This window comes from Cinclus cinclus, chromosome 7 (genome assembly GCF_963662255.1).
Source record: "Cinclus cinclus chromosome 7, bCinCin1.1, whole genome shotgun sequence".
NCBI classification, from domain to species: domain Eukaryota; kingdom Metazoa; phylum Chordata; class Aves; order Passeriformes; family Cinclidae; genus Cinclus; species Cinclus cinclus.
This window is the reverse complement of record NC_085052.1, coordinates 18072620-18096663: the sequence shown is the minus strand read 5'-3', so window position 1 is coordinate 18096663 and position 24044 is coordinate 18072620.

Sequence of the window (24044 nt, the reverse complement as noted above, 5' to 3'; positions counted from 1 at the left end):
TGGATCTTTGCATGCAAATTCCTGTGGAAGGCCAGCATAGTTACTTATCCTTTTGACTGTGTAATGATGAAGGAATTGCTGCAGTGAGACCAGAGGCTGCAGGGCATTGCACCTTTGCAATTACAGTTAACCCCCATGAAGTGCAAGAGGTCCGACTGGCATTGTATAGAAATATGCTGAATCAGCAGTGATGATGGCAGCCTATTAGGCTTGGTAAATAGAGAAAATCAAACATCTGGCTTGGGATGAGCTGTTGTAAAGGCAATTGTTCCCTGAATGAAAAGTGTTGATTTCATAATGGTTTGCTTTGAAAGAAACAAGGTGCAAGATTTAGCAGATAGGAATCAAGACAGTGAGATTTTACTTAGCCACCTCCTGCAGGCCTGTTATGAGTCTAAGCAATCACCTTCCTTCTTTGTGCTGCCATGTCTTAATTAGAAGCTGAGACGTATGAGCTCCCAGGGTGCTGTTTTTTATTTTATTTTAAGTTAGAAGCAATCGTATTTATCTCACCCAACTTCCTACATAAAGCAACCATAGAATTCCAGCTGCAAATTATCACTCTCTTACAAAGTATTGTGCAATCCCTGGTCAGCTGCAGCTGTATTCATGATGAAGTGAGTGGGCTGCACACTGATGCAGCTTCTTTTCATTCACATGGCAAGGAGCAACACACCATGTTGCTTGGACAGAAAGGGGTGAGTAGTTTCTTTTTGATTTCCTGATATATCTCTCCTACAAAGTATGTCACACAAAAGCAATTGTATGACTTTTCATAAAGAAAGCAACATCTCTTTTATCAGGAATAGCTTTTCATGAAAAGGCTCTTTTCATTCATTAACAAGCTTTATTCATATTAAAATGTCATCAAAAAGTATTTTCTTCCTTCTTTATTAGCTTCACTGTGAGTAAAATCATGTAATATCTATATTTATATGCAGACATTCATGGCTTTCTCTGTGCACAATCATATGTATCTGTAGCAGAGTACCAGATTAAGTCAATCAGAGATAGTGTCAATTGGTCTGTCTCTCTGTCACACACACACACACACACACACACACACACACACACATATTCAAAACCTGAAAATTTAGCACTACACTGTAAAACTCAGTGAGACAGACCTAATCCAAATGAAGGTTGAATTGGCTCTTTAGAGCCCAGCAATGATGATTTGCATGAGGTCATCATGAACAGATACCAGAATGCGTGCGTGTAAATTAATGCTTAGATTTAACTCTGCAACCAGAGTGGGTGCTTTCAATAAATCTGCTGATTCTGTCACAGTAATAGTGGCACTTGGTACATGAATATCAAGTTCTCCACATTCTATGAAACAATACCTTGGTGAAGCAGAATTGAGAAGTCTGGCATTCAGCTCCACAAGCATATGGCAATCTGTTGTTAATAGGCAAGTCAACATCTAGATATTGCTAAATCTCATTTTGGGGTACCTTGCTTTTTTATTAAGTTCATACCTTTGATTTGAAAAGCTTCCAACTGAGCATGATTTGCAAAACAATTTAAGCATTTTTGTTCTTCTGATATGTGAAAACATGACAGTTTGAATAATGGATTTGAGAAGAAAGGGGGGCTTAAATTAATTTGAAAAACATGTTAGATCCAACTTCTTTTTTCCTCCTTATGTTCTGTTTATGCAACAGAGCAGGAACACAGACCTTATAAGTGTTTTCAAGTTGTGTGGGGAGGATTGGCCTGTGCAAACTCTCCTGAACCTCATTTCTGTGGTCTGTAGAGAGTGAAGCAAGAGTGAGGGGACTCAGACCCAGCAAAGAGGAGTCTGAACAACAAAAATTTGTTGGAGACTGACAAATGCCTGTCCTAGCAGCTAGTAGGCTGGTTCGTCTTGAGTTTGGTCCAAACACAGGTTGGTAGGTTGCAGCTACACCCGGTTAGAAGAATCAAATTTGCTTGTAAGCCAAGGACCTCAAAGAAATTTCCAAATATTAGTCAGTTAAACATTGTACCATGTACCATACTTACCTGTAAAGTAAGTAAATATCAGTGGATAGATTTTAAAAATGGGCAGATTTTAATTCCCTGAAACTATTTTGGAAACTCAGGATCAGGCACTATCAGAGCTGAGGAGAGGCCTTGGTATTTGTGACAATGTGATGCAGGTACTGGCTGTTTTATATCTTTGCCAGAATCCAATAGCAGCAATATGAGAGCCAATGCATCAACCTCCGAGGCAGCCTTTGAGTAATGCCTTTGTTTTTCTCTAGCTGCATCTGTGAAAATCATATGCTTGTTCTCTCCATCAGATAAAAATAACAGAATGGGATTAGATTATTCTATTCCTCATCTCTGTCAGGCACATCTCTGTCAGTACTTGGTAAAAGACATGGAAAAAAACAAGGACAACATGAACAAGGAAAGCATGCTCAAGTCTGGCAGCATAAGTCCCAGAATACAAGGGAATTTGTGCAAAATGTGGTCTGCTTATACAAGTTGGCAACTGGGAGAGCTGCTGTAAAGAGATTTGCAAGGAGCAGTTCTGACTCTGGGCAAAACAGATGTAGTTGCTTTGCCTTGTTCACATCTGACTTGAGATACAGTGGGAAGGATAATCTGTATGAATTTGTGTACTGAGCTGTACAAAATGCTCAGGAGATTCTACCAGCTGAGATCAATGTAAGTAACCAGGGCAAAGATAATTTGAGAGAGCACCGACAGGTCAAAGGTTGAAAACTCACATTTTTGCCCTTTGTATTCCAGTACTGTTTTTACTGACAGAACAGTAGCTGCTGCCTGGCTTGTGATATGGATTTAAAGTTGCTAGCTTATATTTAGTGAAATACAAAAATTTAGCAAGTGCATTTAAGTCAGGAAACATAACCCAAATGGAGGTTTGGGTATTATTTACTCAGAATTTTCAATGAATGTTCTTTCAGGAATGTGCGTTTCAGAGGTAAATATACGATCTGCATTTTCAGAAACGGGGATATAGCCACATTTTCATGTTTTAATTCAGTGAATAGCACTGTCTGAGTCAATTCTGCTGCATGTACTGTCATGAATTAAAACCAATAGATTTTAAGAATGGTGAGTATGAAAACTGGATATGGGTAAGCTGGGACCCAGAAACAGAGACATGACTTAATTTGAACAACATGTCAGTTCACTGGCTGGCATCACAGCAGTTCAGTGATGAAACTGTTGGAATACTGTGGCTTTCTCTTTTCATCTTTTAATATGTTTGTATTTGTATGCCAATGTCATGCTGTATTACAGTAGCACCATAGGAGTCGCAGTTAAAACTCAGCCCCTAGTGATAAGAAATATTTTAGAAAAAGAAAATCCTAAAAGCAGTCAATGCTCTGCAGAGCTTACTGTCAGTAACCCTAGTTATAAAGTTGTACAGCCTGTGGTAACCTCCAACACTCCACTGACATCACTGGGAGAATTAAAAATGTGTTAGTTCTCATTGCAGTCCATCTTACCTAACCTCTTATGTAAGTAAAATAGAGAGGCCATGTATTTTGCTGAGTAGAGACAGCAGGCTGAATTGGGACCCCAGAGATGGTTACATGGATCAATTGTTCAGGATTGTACCAAGCTCTTTTCCTGCCCCATCATGATCAAGTAACTTTCTTGTGGAAAGCACAGTAATTCCCTGCAGGGGGGAGGGATATTAAGAAAGTATGTTTTGAGTCTCTTAATGTAATTTAGCAGCAGGAAACTAGGAAGGAGTGCCAGAACCATGTGAATAGCCAGTTCTTTGTGCAGCACTTGCAAATGCTCCACCTAGGCCACAGCAGGGCAATTGCTGCTTCATATAAATTTATTACCAAGAAGTGTTTGTCTACAAGTACGTTCCACACCTGATTTAAGGCTTTTCATTTACATGTGACTTATGTAATAGTAAATTTACAGTTTAAATGTGGTTAATGAAAATTAGTATTTTATTCACTGGAAACAATCTCATGCCAAAAATGTTTCTCCCCCCAAGGCCAAGTAAATCTTTTAGGTGACAGTGTTGTCAACGCCTCTTAGCACTGAATGTAGTATATAGCACTTTTTTGCACCTGAGTACTGTGGAAGAGTCCTTGTTATAGTTCTGTGGTAATCTAGCCATGAAAACATTTCACTGTAATAAATATTCACTTAGGTCAAGTCTGTAAGGATTAAAAATAACTACTTAAGCATAGTGAAGAGATGATATCTGTATTGAAGAACTTGTGTAAAGGGTATGATCTAGACTGATGATATCCAAAGGCTCCGAGAGCAAAAATGACCTGTATCAGGTCATGCCTCTCTCTATTCAGTGGCTGTTTCATTCCATAGTGAGAGTAAGTCAGCCATTTAATCATGGTGTTTCTTCCCTCTATCATATTGGCTACATGAATATATTAACAATACTTAGTCACAGAAGATTAATTAACTAGTTTAGGTTGCAAATACCAATGATGCATGGCTAAGAAAAGACCCTACCACCAAAACAACAAAACAACCCCCCCAGTCCTCCTTTGTGTACTTAAAAAATAGTTTAAAATATCAAGATAAATTTACCCATCTGTTGCCTTCCAATAAAACACATCAGGGATGAATTTGGCCCCCTTTTATTCAATTTGTCCTCAATTTGCTAAGCTCATTAATTTTCTCTTGTTTTACTCTCTGTTAACTGAGAAGCAGCAGCCTCTTTGCAATAGGCATTAGAAGCAGGAAATCTCAGGGTATGTTTCTAATTGCCAGAGTTTCTTTCCCTCTTTCTGCTGTTCCTGTTCGTAAGGGAGCACAAGGGGGTTCATGACATACCGCTAGGGAAACAGAAAAGAGTATCAAGGTCAGGGTGAAAACCACACAAGAAGCAGGAAGAGATGCTTGCAGTTAGGTTCATGACCTTTGTATTTTTTTCTCATTGTCCAGGAGAGGGAAGAAGGGGGTTAGAGAAGGAGATATAGGAAGTTAACATTAAAGCAGATGTATACATAACCCCTGTTAGAAAACATCAGAGTTAGGAAGCTCATGCTGAAGATGCTAAAAATTGTAGGGTTCTTACTGCTGAACATCTGGGAAAAACAGATGTGTGTCTGGACTTTGTTCCCCAACAGCTAAGATAGTTCCAGTAGGTAGATGTCAAAGCCCAGATTTCAGAAAGAGAGCGGAACAATAGAAAATAATTGAAATATGTTTTGTTATTAAAAAAATATTTAAAGCAAAACAATAGACTTTATAGCTGAAATACTGAGGTTCTTACCAAATATAGTAATTTATGATGTCCATAAAATCTGGCCTTAATGAGTCTTGAAATCCTCATTAAGATAGACTCATAGAATTATTTAGGTTGGAAAATACCTTTAAGACAGCTCTTTTCCTGTCTTTATCTTTGTTTTCTGACTTGGATGTAGTAATGTACACATTCTGCTCCACAAATACACAAAGGGAAAACTGTGACCATGTCAGAGTGCCAATCAATTTTGTCTGTGCTTGATGAGGTCTCAAACATTTCAGTTTACGCACACTTCTGAAGAACTTAGAATTCTTCTTTCCAGTGCTTTAGGGAACAGTTTTAGTGCATCAACACAAACTGAGATGGTAAAAATCTGATACAAAAATCAAGCACAATCTTTGCCTGTTTCATTGCATATGGAACTGCATAGCATTTTTTAGTACTCTAAAGACAAGACTATAAAACTCAATGACTCTGAGGCAGTGGGTGGTGGATCACTGCAACCAAAAGATGCCTGTAGAATATAAAATTTCTGATGTTTTTTTTTTGTGAGGTTGGAAAGAATGAGAAGTCTTTTTGAGTGGTGCACCAGAAAAGTTGCTACACTAGGTGTGTAGGTGATCTCCACCTCCATATTAAAACTAATTGCATGGTCACCTAAATTATACTCTGAGCCACACTTCCAGTGATAGTAAAAAATGCCAAGTAGCTATGAACCAGACTTCAGCCAAGTATAAAACTAACACTGTGAATTTCAGGTACTTAATTTTTCCAATCACAATCAGCAGAAGAGTAGTGTGTAAAATGATGAGTGGAAGGAATAGATAAAATATTGGTGTTCTAACTGTGAGTAGCTGTTCACCTACCAGCTTATTCTATATGCAGTTAAAACACTCCAGAATTTAGATGTCTTTTGATTCTATGTATGATATTTTTTGGTGTTTTGCACAAACAAAAGTGTTTCAAATCTGTTTCTAAGACTTTTAACTTTCAATATCCAAGACGGTGACTCTTATGTGTGTCAGGGAGCTTGCAATAGTCATCTATTGATAGAAGAAACAGAGTTCCTGGGAATTGCAGTTTATGTCTGGATGGGATGCTGTTGGCATCAGTGGGGAGTCAGACAATTAGACCAGGCTTTCTTTGCCTTTCTTCTATGTGACATTGAAGGGATTTAGTGAATATCAATTCAATTTCCTGTATACCAATGATAAGGCATTATTGTCTCTACTGGATGATCAGAAGCTGTGAGAATATTACCAAATGTGCCTGCAATTAATACTTACCTAGGATATTTGGTGTGATTGGATGCTGGAAACAGGACAAATTGTTTTATGGAATGGAAAGAAAATACAATGCAGATAAAAATCCAATGAGTTTTGTTTTAAAAGTTAGCAGTTAGCAATGAAGAATTCAGATGTGGCCACCCTGTTACAGGGTATGTGATAGTAGTAGCATGGAATAGGACTGCTGAGGGTAGTACCAAAGAACACATTCAGGTGTGTGTTAGCCCTCTTAGACCAGCCATACACTGGCTGAATCTCAGTAGCAGCAAGTTTGCCTGAAGGGCAATTTAGGGAAATTTATTGTGCCTACAGTTCTAGAGACCAGGCTGGCAAAGCACCAAAGACCATGGTCTGAGTCACTGTGAGGTATCCACTAACCTCACTTTCACTGACTTGCTACCCGACCTTGCCTATAGTCATCAGAGCCTGCAGGATATTCTATTGCAAGGAGCACACTACTGAGATAGTTTGGATTCACTTTTCTAAAGGTGAAAGTTCGTGTTTACCCACAGAACATTCACAGTTTAGGAAATTGCCAGCATTTCCTCTGCAGAGCCTTGCCAGCATTACTTAAACTGGAATAACTGCTTCTAGAGTAATAAAGCCTAATTTAGTCTCCATGTCTGATTCACTGGCAGGCATCTTGATGGAGAATATCAGTTATGTTACATAAAATGATGATTTTTTTTTTTTAGTTAGTTGGAAACTCACCCAGATGGTGCAAAAGTTAATATATTATGATAAGGCCACTTAGGGGTAGCCCCTGATCCTTGCTTGTGTTCACCCTTAGTCTGAACGGAACTCTGTTCCACTGCTGGTCTTTTAAGTTGCTCAGTTGAGATTTAGCACTAAAAGAAAGTTCACAAAATCATTTCTGGCACTGTAACAAATGAGATCCTGTGGGAGACAAGAGAGAACATGTGTCTCCTCCTATACTCACAAAGCTGATATGTACACCCACAGTACTTGGGAGGTGACTGAGTGACCCTCTGCCATCAGAAGCTTTGCACTGCAGAGGTGAAAGAAATTAGAAGTTCTGACTTTCAAAATGTACAGTTAGAAATTTGTGGGCATAGAATTCAGAGAAGGAGAAAGAGGGCGATGGTCAGTTAGCTACTCAAAGCCAAGAAGTCCTTGCTGCTCTGTTGGGATTCCACTGGAAAGGCAGCATTGGAAGATAAGAAAAATGCCAAATGGAAGGGAATAGGGACAAAAAATTCACTAGGTAGGAGTCAGAGAGCAAGTGAGCTTGCCAGGAAGGATAAAATAGGGAGATGACAGGGAATAGTGACTAATGGAATAACTAGAAATGGCAACTGCGTGAATGACCCATATGGTAGAGACCAGCAATGACATGCCTTGCATTCTCAGGAGCAGCTGTCAGTAGCACCCAGTAGAAAATGAAGCTAAACGAACTGTTAACTTCATGCTAGTGACAAGTGCTCAGACTTCAGACCGCCTGGAACTTCTCTGGCAAAGGACACTGATTGGCTCCCAGGCTGCTGCTGAGGAGGCCAAGGACTGAATGCTTCTTTCCCTCTTGGGGTGGTCTTGCTGGTCTAAGGCAGCTGCGTGTGTGGCAGAGACCCTCTCCTTGCCATGGCTTGTCTTGTACCTATTCTGCAGACAGAAGGCCTCTGTCTATAGACTTGTTAATCTGGCGTCTTCTATCAGCAGTAGAGTCATTAAAAGAAACATCTAGGAAGGGAGAGTTTATTTTGCCGATGCTCTTTATTTTAATCATACAAAGAAAATGACAATTTTTATATAGAAGCCATTAGGGATGCAGGAGGCATCGGTTCCTAGCTCTGGGGTTCTTTCTTTTAAACAGACTGTGGCAATGCAAATACAGCCCGTCATGATATTTATATCTTTAATTCTTGCATTCACCACATTACTAACACACTGATGGGTCCCTTGTTCTTCATTTGTCTATTTCCTTAAACTTTCTGCTCCCCTTTTTATTATTATTATTTTTTCTGTCATGTGTGCAGTTCTTGAAGGTCAATCAGACGTCACGAATAGAGCCATTCTGTTCATGGGCTCGCAAGCAACTTGTTTATGAATGAAGAAGGCTTTGTGAACTTCCAGGGACATGCTGAGCTTTTTTATAAAACTACCAGTGGGACAAGGAGCTTGGGAAAGTAAGGCCTCTTATGGATACAGAAAACGGAGGCATTCTGCCAAAAAACGTAGGCCGACATTCCAGTTTGTCACAATCTTGTCCAAGTAACAAGTTTCTAGAAAACAGATCAGGTATCTGCATATCCAGGGTTCAAGCTGACCATATGTGAGCACAGGGCGGTGTGTATGCTAGAATACTGCCACAGTAAATGCGTAAAATGTGACCATAAATGCGTCACATGAACAGGTCAGGAATACCAAAGCTCCATGGAATAGAAAACAGAAGGATAAACACACCTTAAAGAAAAAAACCCTAACACTTGGGAGTGTGCTACTACTTTTTTAAAGCTAAAGCATGCAAGTGATTCTTAGATATTTTAGGCATCAGTAGAACAATTAGAAAAAATTGGTTTGAGTATCTTGGATTCTATTTGAATCTTGGATTCTGTGGCCTCTTACATGTATAGCACTCCTACTGCATGTAGCTGGGAAAAGAAGAGAGGAACCAGCAGACTCATTTACCTGGCATAAGTTTGCTTCTCTTTAATTTAAAATTTAGATGCCAACACAGTTGAAGCCAGCTGCATCCTGTTTACTGGAATTTTCACTATTGTGTTCATTCCAGTTCCTTCAGGGAAATACTGATCTCCTTCCTGAAAGCAGTTCTAGGAGCACACAGCAAAGTAAGACAGAGGTGGGCAAGCAGAGGTCTGAGCCAAGCCTCAGCATCCTTCCGTGACAGTTGGCTCTGCAGGCCTTGGACACTACATGTAGTCTTCTTGCAAATGTCTTTGGCAGTTTTTTTTAAACAATGGTAATAAGGGCAAAACCTGAACAAAGCAAGACAGTAATGCCCAAAGCTCTATCCACCAAACAGCCAGAGTAGTTTGAGAATGTTTGCTGACATGAAAAGAACAGTGATTTGTGGAAAATTTGGTTACAGGTACTTCTTGCTTGTTTATCACTCCAAGAGTCAGATTTGCTCTGACTTCCCTTTTCATATCATCATCATCGTCGTCGTCGTCATCATCACATCATCATCACTTTTCTCCTCATGTTCCTCATTTCCTTGTCCACATGCCCTTGTCTCTTGGGGTATTTCTAGTTTCATGCATGATTTTCTCTTTTTGTATGAGTCAGGCTATTTTCATGTGTGGATGTGGCAGTTTAGAGACATGGTTTAGAGTTGGAATTGGCAGATTTAGGTTTATGATTGGACTTGTTGATCTTTAAGGTCTTTTTCAGCCAAAATGATTATATAGTTTTTTAAGTCTATGATTCTATGCCCCATGACATCTGGGCACAAATGAGCCCTGTAGATAAAAGGGGAAGGTTTCCCTTAATCTTGGATTTTATGTTTTAGCGAGTAGAATAAACCAGCAATTTTGGCCAGCTTCTGAATCCCTCATTTGAAATATGCTCACCACAGCTCCACCTCATTATTTTGTGTAGGCAAACCTTCATTTTTGCCTCCAGTAACTTTGGGTTTGGCCAACTTTTCATTGGCTTAGGGAGAAAGATAAGGCTCATCTCTGACATGAAAAACTCAGTGTATTTCAAATCTATTTTCAGCAGAACCTTCTAAAAAAAAGAGTTGTAAGAATATATTTAACATGCACAAACAATATCTCTCACCAATTTCATTGTTAGAAACTTCTAATCTTTTGCAGCACAATGTGCAACATAAAATAATAATTCTCTGGCAGACATTTAGCATGTGAAATTTATTTTCTAATAGTTAATTTTGGCAAAGTCCTGTAAGCATCCAAAAAAAATGTTAGGTATTGATATGCCTAATGGCTGTAAGACATTTGGTACTAGTCACCTTGTACAGCTTAGAGTAAAGAAACTGCTTTGAAATATTGTCTTTGTTTTGATATTTCAGAACAATTTAGAAGTGCAAATTAAATCTTCCATGCTCCAGTTGTACTCAGAGTGGGTGTAGTTGTTCCTCTAGGTGTCTATCCTGTCCTATATCCAAAATATGGAGTTCATTTCAAGATGAGCTGTTTCCTCAGTTGAGATTGCAGGCCTTGCCAAAGCTGGAGATTAAAAAAAACACCAATCAAAGTGAGAGAAAAGTTTAGAGGGACTGAAGAATACCTGAGCTGTACTTTTAGAAGATTGATAGTTATTTTCTTGAGAAGAGACAACCATATGACTGAGTATCTGAATCAGGAAGGAAGTTGTCTTCTGTTATAGGTATTAGGGTGGAAGAAAGAATAGGGGCTATTATATATTTATTGTCTTGAATGGACTCCTCAGAATTAACAAACCTAAAATATTCTTGGAGAGACATTTAACGCTGGAGGCTATTGAGTGCTGCCTTCAAGATGGAAGAAAGTCAGTTGGGAATCAGCTCAGAAGATCAAATCACCATGTGAATTACTGTGTGGGTTTTGACTGACAAAGGATGACTGAAGCCAAGTTAGAGACCCCTGCAAAGTTACCTTGGAGGGCTGGGGCACAAAATCCTAATCTCTACAGTCAGCGTACCAAGTGTAAACATTCATGTGCTTTCCATAGGTGAAAACTCACTGTTACCCATTTAGCAACTCCAGTTGGCCTTAAGGTGAGACCTGAATTGTGGTGTGACAATTTTGCATTTTGTGCCTTATCTGATACCAAAGTTGCTCTTGCTGCAAAGGTCCAGCCTTGTGACTCTGATGCTAAAAATTCATTTTGCTCTGAAACTTCCCATATAAGGATTTAATAAAGAAGGAGGACTTTTGTTTATGCCAAAATCTGTTCTGCTGTTTGGAAGCCATTGCAAAAACGTTACGGTCACTAATTCATTCAATATTTTTTGACAAAATATTGGCATGGTTGAGATCTTGCTGTTTTTCATAGACAAAGTCAGCACCACAGTTTGTTTTTATTCATTACAAAGGCTTTGCAGCACATGTGATAAAACCCCTTCTTCCTCTGCTTATCTCCTATGAGCTTAAAGTACAGATGGCAGAGTTTTCTTAGGCACGTGCACAGATTCAGAAGGGGCAGGCTCTAATAATCCTAATAATCACACAAGCCTCTCCTTCCTCCATTTCTGGCAGTTCCCACTCAATCCTGGCTTTAAAACTCCTTGACTGGTGAGCTGCCCAGTGCACTGGAATTGTCTCCCTGCCTTGTCAGGGGCAGAAGGATGTTCAGCCCATCCTGCAGTAGCCAGAGCAGGAAGTTCTCCTGCCAGCTATAATGCAACTAAAAGCCTTCAGAATTGTAACTAGGAGACCTGATCTTTCCCTAGCTACAGACACAAGGTCCTTGGAAGTTTTAGGGCCACCCACCTAGAGCAGCTAATGACAGTAGGAGTAATAAGGCTGGAGCAGTTCCTGTTACTGTAGGGTGAGCATGGCAGGGAGGCACTGAGCCTCGACAAAAGCCAGTATTGTAGTAGCCACAATAAACACCTCTGCCTATGATTAAGATATAGGCCACCGAGCACTCACTCAATACCCTTTGCTGTAGGTTGGAGGATTGTGATCTAGACCTGAGGGCTGTGGGTCAGAGTCAAGCAGGACACTTAAGTGATGCCCATCTACAGAAAATGGCAGATGCCATTCCGAATGTTTTTCTGGTGCTGAGAGGAAGAAGTGCCCTGATAGGACTTTGCAGAAGGCAAACAAGAAAAAACATGAAAGGTTTCCTAAGCCTAATATTTCCCAATTCCATCTCAGACACAGGTTTTCTTTAAGTCCACAAACAGCTTCCACATTTGAGAAATACCAGGTTTTTGTCAGAGTGGTCCCACTCATTTTGTGTTGTCCAACTCACAAAAGAGTCTCATCTTGGTGCCCCAGTCCTGTTGCTTCCCTTGTTCCTTACTTTGCTCAAAGTACTTCTCTTCATCACTATTTTCCTGCCTGATGCTCCTAGAATTCTGTCTGTCTTTAGTTATTTACTCAGAGCTATTTGTTCATAAATATTTCTGAATGTTTTGAGACAGGTGTTTTTTTTCACTTTCTTCTGGTACAAGATTAGTAAGGAACTTGCAGAAAGCTTTTTGGAAAGCATGTCCTGTTTTTTCTGATTATCTCTTGTCCACAAAGATTCATGCTTTATTTGCAAGTGTTGGTAATTTAAATATATTTTTGGAAATAATTATTCTTATAAGGCAGGAGTTTTTATTTTTATGGAGGGGCTGGACTATGTCTATAGCGTTATGCTACCTTAGGGCAAGACTTTGACCCAGTTTTCCACATAAGCTATAAGTTCTTATTGTAGTTCTGGTCTGAAGTGACCCACTGGCTGTAAATTAACTAAGGCCTTGGACATAGACTGATACATGATTGATTTTTGTTCATGATCCATCTTTATTCTGACAGACAACTCACACAAACCAGAAAATGAACTTCTGCAAACTCAAGCTGAACTACCAAAAAATAGCTTGGTCTAGCTGTAAGATTTTAGAGTTGTAAACTTCAAGAGGCAATGAGCAAGGAAAGGCCTGGCAAAAGTTTAGGGAAGAAGTTAGTGAAAATATATTGGACACTTCTTTGAAAGCAGAGATCAAGAGTCAACATAGTAAAAATTACATAGTAGATGATTGATCTGAAGAACTCATTGGCACAGATGTTGTGGAGACTGAAAGTTTATTAGGTTTTCAGAAACAGTTAGATGAATGTGAACATCCAGGGCAAATTATGAAGAATGTGAAATTCTTGTGCTTTGTAGAATAAGCCAATTGTAATAGCAAGTTCTCTTTCAATTTACAACTGCCTTTTGCTGTCAAAGAAAAGCTGGTTAGTTTCTGCTCTGATCATTCCTCTCCTGCATTCTTTCTTTTTCACATACAGTACTTCAAGCACGACCAGAAGTACTGTGATTTCCGTGGAGCCCCAGATGAGACTTTAAGACAACTGTGACTTGAGGAATGAAGCTATATAATCTTATCTGGAGAGCCCCATGTCAATACCATAATTTATATTGTATATAACATATTTTTTCCCAGCATTGGGAAATGTTCCAGTATTTTTTTTTTATACCAAACCAATTTTCCACAGATCTCCACCATACAAGAAATCGTTATTTTGAGCCCTCTATTTTTACATGATTTGAATGAATTAAAAAGAATCTTTTGTTTGGACATCTAATCACATGTACAAACTGCCATAAAGATCAGTCTCAAAGAAACTGGAGGCCTGCAGGGTAGCAGAATGAAAGCCAGGACTTATTTCTCAAATTTTTTACCTATGTAAGTCTTCTGACATGGCATACATATCGTGCTCTTTGGATGTAACAGTGACATAAATTGCCCCTTCCTCTTGTAAAAAGGTGTGATCAAGCAGCTGCTGCTGCAGGAGCACTGTGATTTAGCAATGCCCTATTGGAGCTACAAATAGTATATTTACAAATAAAAATTCACAAGTCTTCACAAAAGCCATTTGGAAATGAAGACAGATTAGTCTCCACATTGAGACTTCAATGAAAGCATACTTAATCTATTTGAATGGAATATAAAGGACTCTTGCTTTCTTTATTCCATATTTCCATATGTATATGAGTCAGAGGTCACATTTTCCCAGGTGGAAATATCTTTTTCATACCAGCACCATATTACTGAGGCACAGGTGGTCTAGAAGCACAGATAGTACTGCTAACTTGGCTTCAGAAACAACTCTGTGATATTGATGGCACAATTTATACACTATATTAAAGTTTGCAGGAGACAATACCAATCATGTATTACTGGAGATCTGAATCAGAGCAAATATTTGCACACAATTCCTGAGAAATTCTCAAAAGCAGAGGTGTTCTTTCTGCAGCAGTAATGTTCTTTAGGTTTAGTGAGATTTTAATGTGTAGGATAAGGCATGTGGATAAAACAATCCCAAAGTCTTGGAAGTAACCATTTTCTAGATCTGGAGAACATATTACATTAGTAGTTCCTATTAAACATTTAGGAAGCCATAACTGCTGTTGAGTAGCCATTAAGTTAATGGGAGCTTTACTCAGTTTGAAAGATCTTATTTTGAACTCAGAGTTTGACCCATGAAAAACTCTGGGCTTGGTCCTACTCTTTGGATGTCCATTAAATAAAATAATTTTCATCTACAACAGGTTGGGGCTATACAGCCTCAGAGCTTTTTTGTTACATTTTGCTTGAGTTTTTGTTCTTAAATTCTTAAATCCTTAAATCAAGAATTGCTCCAGTCATTTGGATAATGTATGACGAAAACTGTCAGGATTCAGAAGGCTATTGGCAGAAACAGATGAAGGAAACATCAAGAAATCATTCTTAATTTTCCATCACCCAAAATCAGAGTTGGATGAAAAGTTCCCTTCTTACTGCCATAAGTAGTTTCTCTAATTGCCAAAATTTCCTGTTATTGTTTGAGTGTGTTTGGATCTCCTGTGGTAGGTTTTATATGTTTGAGAATTGACTGGAAAGAAAAGCAGTGGTTTCCCAAGTCACTGTTCCATTCACACAGACTGGGCTGGAGGTATGAGATTAACAGGGTCTGACATGAATGGAGCTCCTTCTCTCTCAGGCCTATTGGAAAACAAAACACACACCGGCATACATTTGAGGAACTGTGAGTTGACTTTGGAGAGCACTGGTATTTTTACACGATAACAGTCTATTGGATTCCCTCATAAGTCTTTCAGTTCTTCATTACATAAGGACTTTTCCTGAACTGCAGGGCAGAGAGCAAGCATGTGTGTAATCGCTGTTTCACACTAATGCATCACATGTGCTTTGGATTTCAAACATCAATATTTGTAGGAACATACAGTAGGGCTCTTTCTATGAGTGGGGACTGGGTCCTCACACTTAGCACCCTTCATGGACTCTTCATAATTCACTGAGCATGGGCTTTGCTTTTTCTTTATTTAAATTTTGTACTTAAAAGTGCCCCTTTATATTTAAGTACCTTAGAACCCTTCAGTAATAATCCCAACATGACATTTACAAGAAGAGGCTTTCTTATACCTGGAAATTTCCATATGATCTTTATTTCTCTCCTAAGATAATTGTTCTAATTGGTCTCACCAGACAGATTTTCATCAGATGGGAATCTGCATCAATTTCAGTATTAACAATGATTTACAGCAGCCAAAGGGCTAGTCTAATCTGATTCTTGTTATACCTTAGACAGAGAAATGTGTACAAATGTTTTTAGAACTGTCCCTTTATTATCTGGCTGACTTGTTTGGAATAGTTCTTGTTGACTGATTTTGTAATATTACAGAGTAAAGTAATAACCAACCACTCTCTCACAGGCTAATAAGAGATCAAGGCACAGAAGGAATTCACATGTCTTGATTGAATCCATAATTTAATGTTAAGTGTGAAGGCTCCTGGTACCTGGTGGGCCAACGTACATGTTTTAGAATGAGAATCCAACCAACCAGTGCTAGGAGCTGGAAGCCACACAGTGTAACCAGATGGAGATGTTAAGCACAGGGCTCTCTCTGAAACAGAGGCTTGTATTCTAGACAGCACCCAGGTTCTTCCGTCCGTCCGTCCATCCATCCATCCATCCATCCATCCATCCATCCATCCATGCCAGGAATCAGCTCCTGAATTTAGGCACCTATAAATCTTTTTGCAGAGAGCTGAGCAGGGCTTATTGCCCTGCAAGCCAAGAAGGATGCACCACTTACATGAGAACAGAGTAGCTCATAATTTCCCCCAGAAAGGAGGAGAGCTGAATTCAGTGCCTCCTCACACCGTGCTGAAGCCAAAGGGAGTTTAGCATATCAGTTAATAATGAGGCTACATACTAATGTGAAGGAAACTCACTTTTGACCCCTGAAGAAACTTTCCAATTGCATTCAGACTTCACCAAACATCTAAATGCGATCAATTAAATTATAAAAGGACTACATTCTTCCTTTAGTAACACCATGGCAAAACTAATCATATTACTACAATTGCACAACAGATGTTGGCCTTGTATGTCTCAATCATTTCACCTGCTTGGATTGCAGGCTCCAAAGGTCTCAACAGAAGAAAGTGTTCCGTTTCTAAATACGCTGCTTGCGTTTATCCACAATTAATCTGAAAAGAAATAATAAAAACCTAGAAAGTAGCATTCTGAGAGAGAATTGCACTCGTTTTCTTTTGCGTGCTCACAATGAAATGCTTCTGAGTGCTCATAACAGCAGACAGCTTCTGTTTGCTGCCTTTCGCCTGCTGAGTTAAACAGAAAGAGAAATGTTAATGGTCCGAGCTTGTCAGCGGTACACTGCCATTCACGTTTAGTCACACTTCACTATTGTTTTGTGTAGTTGTTAGGTTACAGATACTTTTAGGGTCAAAAGGGGAGTGGATTCATCCCTCTGGAAACTTTAGTAAAGCTTCAACTCATGTAGGTCTTGCAATACCCAAAAAAATCAGTTCACTGACTTCTCAAAAGTTGAATCAACAGGAAATGTGAGAAATGCTCGTAACTTCTGAATAATCTGCATGTAATGCTTTCTACCCCTTTGATAAATCTATGCTTCCACTATAGCATAAGAATATGTTTTTATTTTGCCAATATTTTCATCAAGAGATCTCAAATTGCTGTAGCTCAGATGCTGACTAATGTTAAGGAAAAGATTACAAATGGACAGACACAAATGAGCAGACAAAGCTCAGTCACAGGATTAAATATGCCTGAGTTTAATTCCATTCCTTCAGTGACAATGGATGATTCACTTAGTTTTCCTGTGCCTGGATGTAAAGTCAAGTGTATACAGGTTTCCTCTGTGCATCTTGTGTATCTGTACTGCAGGAACTTGGAAGCAGAAACAACCACTTGCAATGTCTTCAGAAGATAAGCTGGTAGAACTGGGTGCATTTTCTGGTATTTTATTTGTTATGGAGGATATAGTGATGATTCAGAATTAAGTGAATACCATTCTGTAAGTCTACTTCCTAATCTTATACTCTTTATGTGAGGGCAAAATTTGCTTTCTTCTATAAATCCTAAAATGCCAATTTCTATTGGCATCTTTACTGAAGAACTGGCTTTCCTACTCTGCTGAATTTCAAATGTGGCATGCATGGGCTGAAGGCAGTTGAGAATTTTACTGAATTTGAAGTTATTTGAACAAGCTGTTTCAAAGTTGCAATATTTGGTAAGGGAGAGAAAAGGGAATTTTATTACTTTTTTCTGTGTTTTTTTTTTTTCCTGCCCACTTTGCCCTGGCCTACCAATTAGTCAGACTGAGTTATGATGTTAGAGTTCTATGTAAAATCTGGTAAACTCTTAATACCTGGCCTCTAATACATGGCCTCTAACAGCCCATTGAACCAGAGTCCTCGGACTGTTGGAAAGAATGTTTGGAAAGTGATTTAACTATGAATTTTGGAATAGCATGCCAGTCTCCAGCGTATTCCTGGGGAAAGCAAACTGTTTGGTTGCAGTTCAGTAAGCAGCTGGTTCAGCCATAGAGGTTACAGAGCACAGTTGGGGTAGAGCAGAGAGTATAGAGTGGCAGGGATGGTGAGGATGACCTCTTTAAGGCACACAGAGGTTCAGTAAGCAAAAGGGATCTTTACTTGAATTTACTTTCTGTTCATTACTGGGAGAATATATATAGTGTTGTCAAATCCCCAAATCAAAAATCAAACCGCCCAAAATCATAAAATTGGCTTTTCATGACAACCAAAAGAACTACAGTGCTTTTGAGCACAAGTTTGGCATTTGTTTTCTTTGCATCTTGCTCTTCTGAAAATAATGGGTTTTCTCCTGCAGGAGTCACAAAAGCCCCTCAGATTTGTAAATCCTGTATTAGCTATACTTTTGCTGTTCTTGTTTTAAGGCCCAGTATGAAATGCAGCAATTGATGGCATTCACCTGAAATAGCAGTCTTCTTTTGAAGGCACCTTATGATATTATCACAGTCACTTTGAATCAAAAAAAGCTTTTAGAAGTTAAATTGCTCCTAATAGTGGGCAGGTATAGAACAGAGGAAGAAATTACCCAGGTTTCTCTTGCCACAACTGGGAGATGTGAGTTTTGCATGGTGTAAAAGCTTAGCTCCAGTGTGGGTTCTGTGTCTTTTATAAGGTAAAAAAAAGAGATAGGATGAAATTTTAGATCCAAATATTTCTGTGCCTGAATGTGGTATGAATGCAAATCCTAGAAAGATGCTGTTTGCATAAGTCTTTGCTCTACAGTGGCTGGTATTAAGGGAATGATAAAATGTAGCTTTTCCTATCTCGGAGTAGTCAGTACTTTAAGTCACATTTTTCCTGTATATATGAATCAAAAGCATTTCAATATATGGGAAATAACTTTAGTATAAGCAACAATTGCTTGCTATTTAATCCTTCTTTCAACTTTGTAAAGACATTAAGTTGTAGGGGGTAAGATATCCTAATTAATTGTCTGGTTTTGAAATTTACCCATCAAATGTGGAATCAATAAGCTGGTACTTCACTGAGCTGCATTAATCTTAACTATAAGCTTAACAAAAGCCCATTTAATAAAGAGTGTGTGAGAACAGAAGCAGGGTGCCTCCATCTCCAGACGACTGTGTACAAAGCCTCTGCACAGCACTGGGTAGAGTGAGCTGCTTGGCACTGCTGCAGGTTTACCCTGGCCATCCCACTCCCTGGCCTCTATTCTGCACCTCCTGCCCATAAGCCATTTCATAAGGCTCATGAAAAGGGCTTAAGTTTTCCTGTCAGCCTAGGGGTGAGGGAGCCATTGTGGGAATGATCAGATTCCTCTCCACTCTTTCTGGTGGAGATGTGAGCCCAGTGATTAAGTGCAGGGTGACTTAGACAAAAACAGTGTATGTGATTTTTAGAAAGAAACATAGAAAGGACATAGAAAGGACATTTTTCTTGAGAAAACCTTTGACTGGAAAGTGTTGTTTTAAACTTCCTGTTTGAATCCCTGCTTGCTGCCCAAATATAGTCACAGGAATTGAAAGTAGGATAAGGGAAACTTATTGCTTCTGTTCTTCTGAATTACTACCTAATGAAACAGTCACCAAAACACCTGGGGCTGATTGGCAAATAAGAATTCCAGTTTTTAAAATAGATATTTTAAATTCATTTTTTGCTATGTAAATTAAATATTTAAAAATCAACTATAAAAAAAAAAATTACCAAGGGCTTGGAACACCCAAGTTCACATCACTGATACGGTTTTCCTAGAGCAGAAACTTCAGTGTCATTTTCCTTTATGCATTGACTGCCCTGTTACAGACCACTGCCTATGCTAAAGGGTGCTTTTACAGTTTGATCAGAAATTCCATCCTGGACCTGAACTTCCTGCTTGGTGTTTCAAACACTGCACTGTGTGAAGGTGGATCAGTGAAACCCAGCACAACACTTTTAGCAGGAAAAGAAAGTAAGTGTATTGACGAGCTCAAAGTGTGAGTAGTTCTTGTGCTGATTTGTTTAGTACTATTGTATCTCTTTTTCCACTCCTTTACAGTTTGAAAAGAATGATTGGAAGTCTTAAGGACCTGCCTTAGATCAAAAGGCTTCAAAAAACTCAAAATATTAATCTTATTGCAGTTAAAACAAAACACCTACAAGAAGGGGAGATTTGTGTTTAATCTGTTGATAAAAAAGATTTTGACAGTTTCAGGAACAGAATATAATTCCCTAATGCAATAATTTGCCAAAAGTATGCTGGATTCTCTGTCACTGACAAGTAGTTGAAAAGACACCCATCATAACTTTAAAGTAACACTACATATTAACCATGTACTGTAAAGTTGTTACAGGAATAACTGTTTTGTCTTGTGTGAATTATCATGGTGTTCCCATATGATTTAAAAGTTTTCCTATCTTTGAACCAAAATGTGCTTCACATAATGCAAGATTATATATCCTGCAGGACCTTTTCTCCATATTTAGCACATATCTTGGAACTTCCCTTAGAACTGCTGTTCATGAGATAAATTATTTGAGATTATTCCTGCCTTACATTTTTTCCTGACAATTGTACATACACTGGGGGTGTCTGTGAGAGTGCATAAGATGTCTTGCTCCAGCTCTGGGTGCAGGAGATCGCAGATCTGCTGCTGTTTTGGATGTCATTAGCCTTGAATCACTTAAGAAACAGAAAGCTTAAAGATAGAATTTTGCCCATTATAAATATAACAGGACATTTGATAAATATGGAGCCCCAGGCAGAATTTGCATTCAATGGCTCCAAAATTCAGGTGTGCTATGGAGAGGCTTTGGTATTCATTTCCTTAGGGGTCTTGCCTCTCTTTCTTTGTTGTATTTTTATGTGCTCCCTGGTATCTCTGATGTTTGAATGAGGTGGGTTTACTGAGCACCTGGAAAGTGGTTTATGATTTCTGATGCCTTGTGTCCTTGTTAATTGACAGTCCACAGCCTTCACCCCTTCTGGTACCATGTAGCTCTGCCAAGCCACATTAGCTCAGCCTCACATCTCCTGGCCTGTGCCTCCCCTGGGGCACAGAGCGACCTGTTCAGCTCCCAACACTCACAGATGAAGGTAAACATTTTGGGATAAGCAAATCTAATACTCCTTATTTGCACACCTAGGAAAGAAATCAAAGTCAGCCATTCATCTCTCCTGTTTGATAAACACTGAAGCTAACCAGGCTGCACTGCATGTGGCTCCCCTGAGGATTGTTTTCATAAGATTTCATGTGAGGATTTTTGTTGCTGTTTTTGAAAACATTTTGAGGTTAGATTGCAAATGTGATGTCCTCATTTACAGCCTTTCCTGAACCATAAATCAAGGCATATGTAATTAAATGAAGCAGATAGTCAAAACCTTGACTAAGCTGTTTATTGAGCCTGGAAGGGAAAGAGATGCTGTGGTTTTACAAAAATCAAATATAAAGATCCAGTTATAAAATGTAGCTGTCAGGATTCAGGTATGGTGGCAGTGAAGCATGATAGCAGGTAGCATTGTATACTGTCTACTGAAGAAACCCATTTGCTAAGGCAAAAAACTGGACTGAAGGACACTTTGCAATAAGAAATGACAGCTGTTCAACTCAACCTTCTTAGTCCTGTGATTTTTTTTTTTTTGGAGTGGGGAGTGTTTCCACAACACAAAGCCAAAATTTGTCTTGCCTTCCCCCACCTCCAGCATTTTTTCTAATATTAATTATGTAAGGTGGAGATGTTTTTAGATCAAATATGTATTTTTAATCAAATAATGTATCTAATCTTCTAAGCTTCTTTAAAATTTACTTTTATAAAATAAAATTATCTCTCAAGAAGTGTGTTGTTTCTAGTTGAAAAAAGGTTGGATGGGAGGAGAATAAAAATGTCAGTCTTGCTGTAAAATTTTTGAAGTAGATGTTTGTGAAATATTTTCACCATGCATTTATGTACATACATAGGTATATGTGTACATGTTTGTTATATTTATTTTACAGCTATTGATGCAAGTAAATAGGGCTTCTTGAGCTCATTCGTCCTTGGAGTACATTTTAACTGTAACCAATTCAGCTTCATCTAGTCTACGTTGTGTTCTTTGCAGGTCCTTACAGTGCTATTTTACAAATATACCATGAGCAAATTTCTTAAAATCATGGCAGTGCATCCCAGGATGAGTATCTTTGCCTTTCCTTGCTCTGCTTCTATTCTTGGACCATGTACACCATTACTGTTTGTTGGAATATGCATGTAAGCATTATCATTAAGTCACTACCCTTCACCACTGCCTTCTACTTGCTTCTTCTTACCTGGCAAATGAAAAAGGACCATTAATAGCAGCTGATACATTCTGGATTGCCCCTGCTGCAGACATTTCCCCATATCTTGGCCATCTGTGCTTGTCAGCTGCAAACATTTGAAAAGTCAAGGTAACCCTGGTGCCAGGTGCTGTGCTCTCTTCTGCATCTAAAGAAATCCACACTTTTGTAGCTGCTGGTGTCACTGAACCCCTCTTTTCTAAAGGTGATCAAGCCTCTCTGTAGCTATGGATCGTCATATCTCTTTAAGGTTGTGGAGAAGTTTTGAGCAGCTGCAACTTTTACTAAGGTGACCAATCCAAAAATCCTATATGGATTTGGGTTTGTTTAATAATAGGTTAGTTGGTTCAGTTGCAAGAATTTCCAAATGCAGAATAGAATCTGAAGTGGTACCACCTCTCAAAGTATTGGAGCTGATCTCTTAAGACCAGCTTTTCCAGAAACCACTGCAGAGCTGTAATTGGTGCTTGGGGTAGAAAGATGGGAAGTGTGCACACAGAGATTCCTCTTTCAAAGAGATGGCAGCAACAGCAGCCAACTCTTACTCACTGTCTCTGGGAGTGCCAGCAATCAACAGCTGCTACTATCAGTGAACTCAAGGTATGTTTGGAGAGGTTATATTTTAACATCAGTTCCTTCCACAGCAGTGATGTGTAGCTGGAGGATGATGAATGGAAGTTGTCATGATAAAGATTGTATGGGAGGGTGTGGGACAGCTGCCAACTTAGCTTGGAAGTGGCAAATTAGTTGGAATGACAAACTGTTCGTTAAATTTTCCACTAGTGTTCATGCTATTTCAATCTGATTTTTAAATTCGCATTGGATCATAAAACATATCTTTAAAAAGAGACAGTGCTTAAACCCTCTTCTTAATAATCAATAGGATTTTATAAACTTTATTGGATTACTAATGAAAGTTACCAGTTCTCTCTCTTCAGAATTCCAGCCTCAAAATCATGTAAGAACCATAAAGTTAAAATTTCACACACAAAATTTTTCTAATTGGTGAAAGCAGAATTATGCAAGGGTTAAAACTTAGGGAAGAGGTGTTTTCTAAGGACTGATTAAAGATGAGATACTGTCAGAAATTTTTTTTTCTAAAACTGTCTGCAGCAAAAATTTCCCTCTCAGATGGAAATTTTGCAGTGATTCTACTCTACTTATCTGTTGGTCTGTGATTAAGTAGGATCTCATAGGCTACATGCTGCCTGACAGAATACACTATTATTGTATAGGATACAGATATTATTTGGTTTGATTAAAGATTTTGTTATTAAGTTTAATTTCTTAGAGATTCAGGCTCAGGTATGAGATAATTACATAGCAGAACCTTTGGGTCTTTATGGGAATTATACAAGCAAATTATTTCTTAGAAATTAAGGAAGTTAAATTCCATTCTACCAGTGATGCAATTTTAAACAGGAAGGAAATGGCATATACACATTTTTTTCACATACAAGTGATGAAAGCTAATATAAAATCTGAGTGCTACACAGAAGAGTGGCTTGAGGCTTTTTCTTCCAGTTCCAGAAAAATATATTGAAATATATTTTGTGTTCACTCTGAAGAGAAAAGTATGCTTGCAAATCAGGAGCACTACTTGCTCAAAGGCTCAAGGCTTTGCTAGGACAAAATACTATCTCAAGCAGTGCAGGGAGAGTTGAAACACCAGGAAACCCCCAAGCCCTGTGCTTTATCAGGTACCAGATATCAGACCATGTACCTCACAGATCTCCATGTACATGTCTGGCCAGGAGCAAGTTGTTTCTCTTTATGTGCTACTCACATAGCACCCCAAA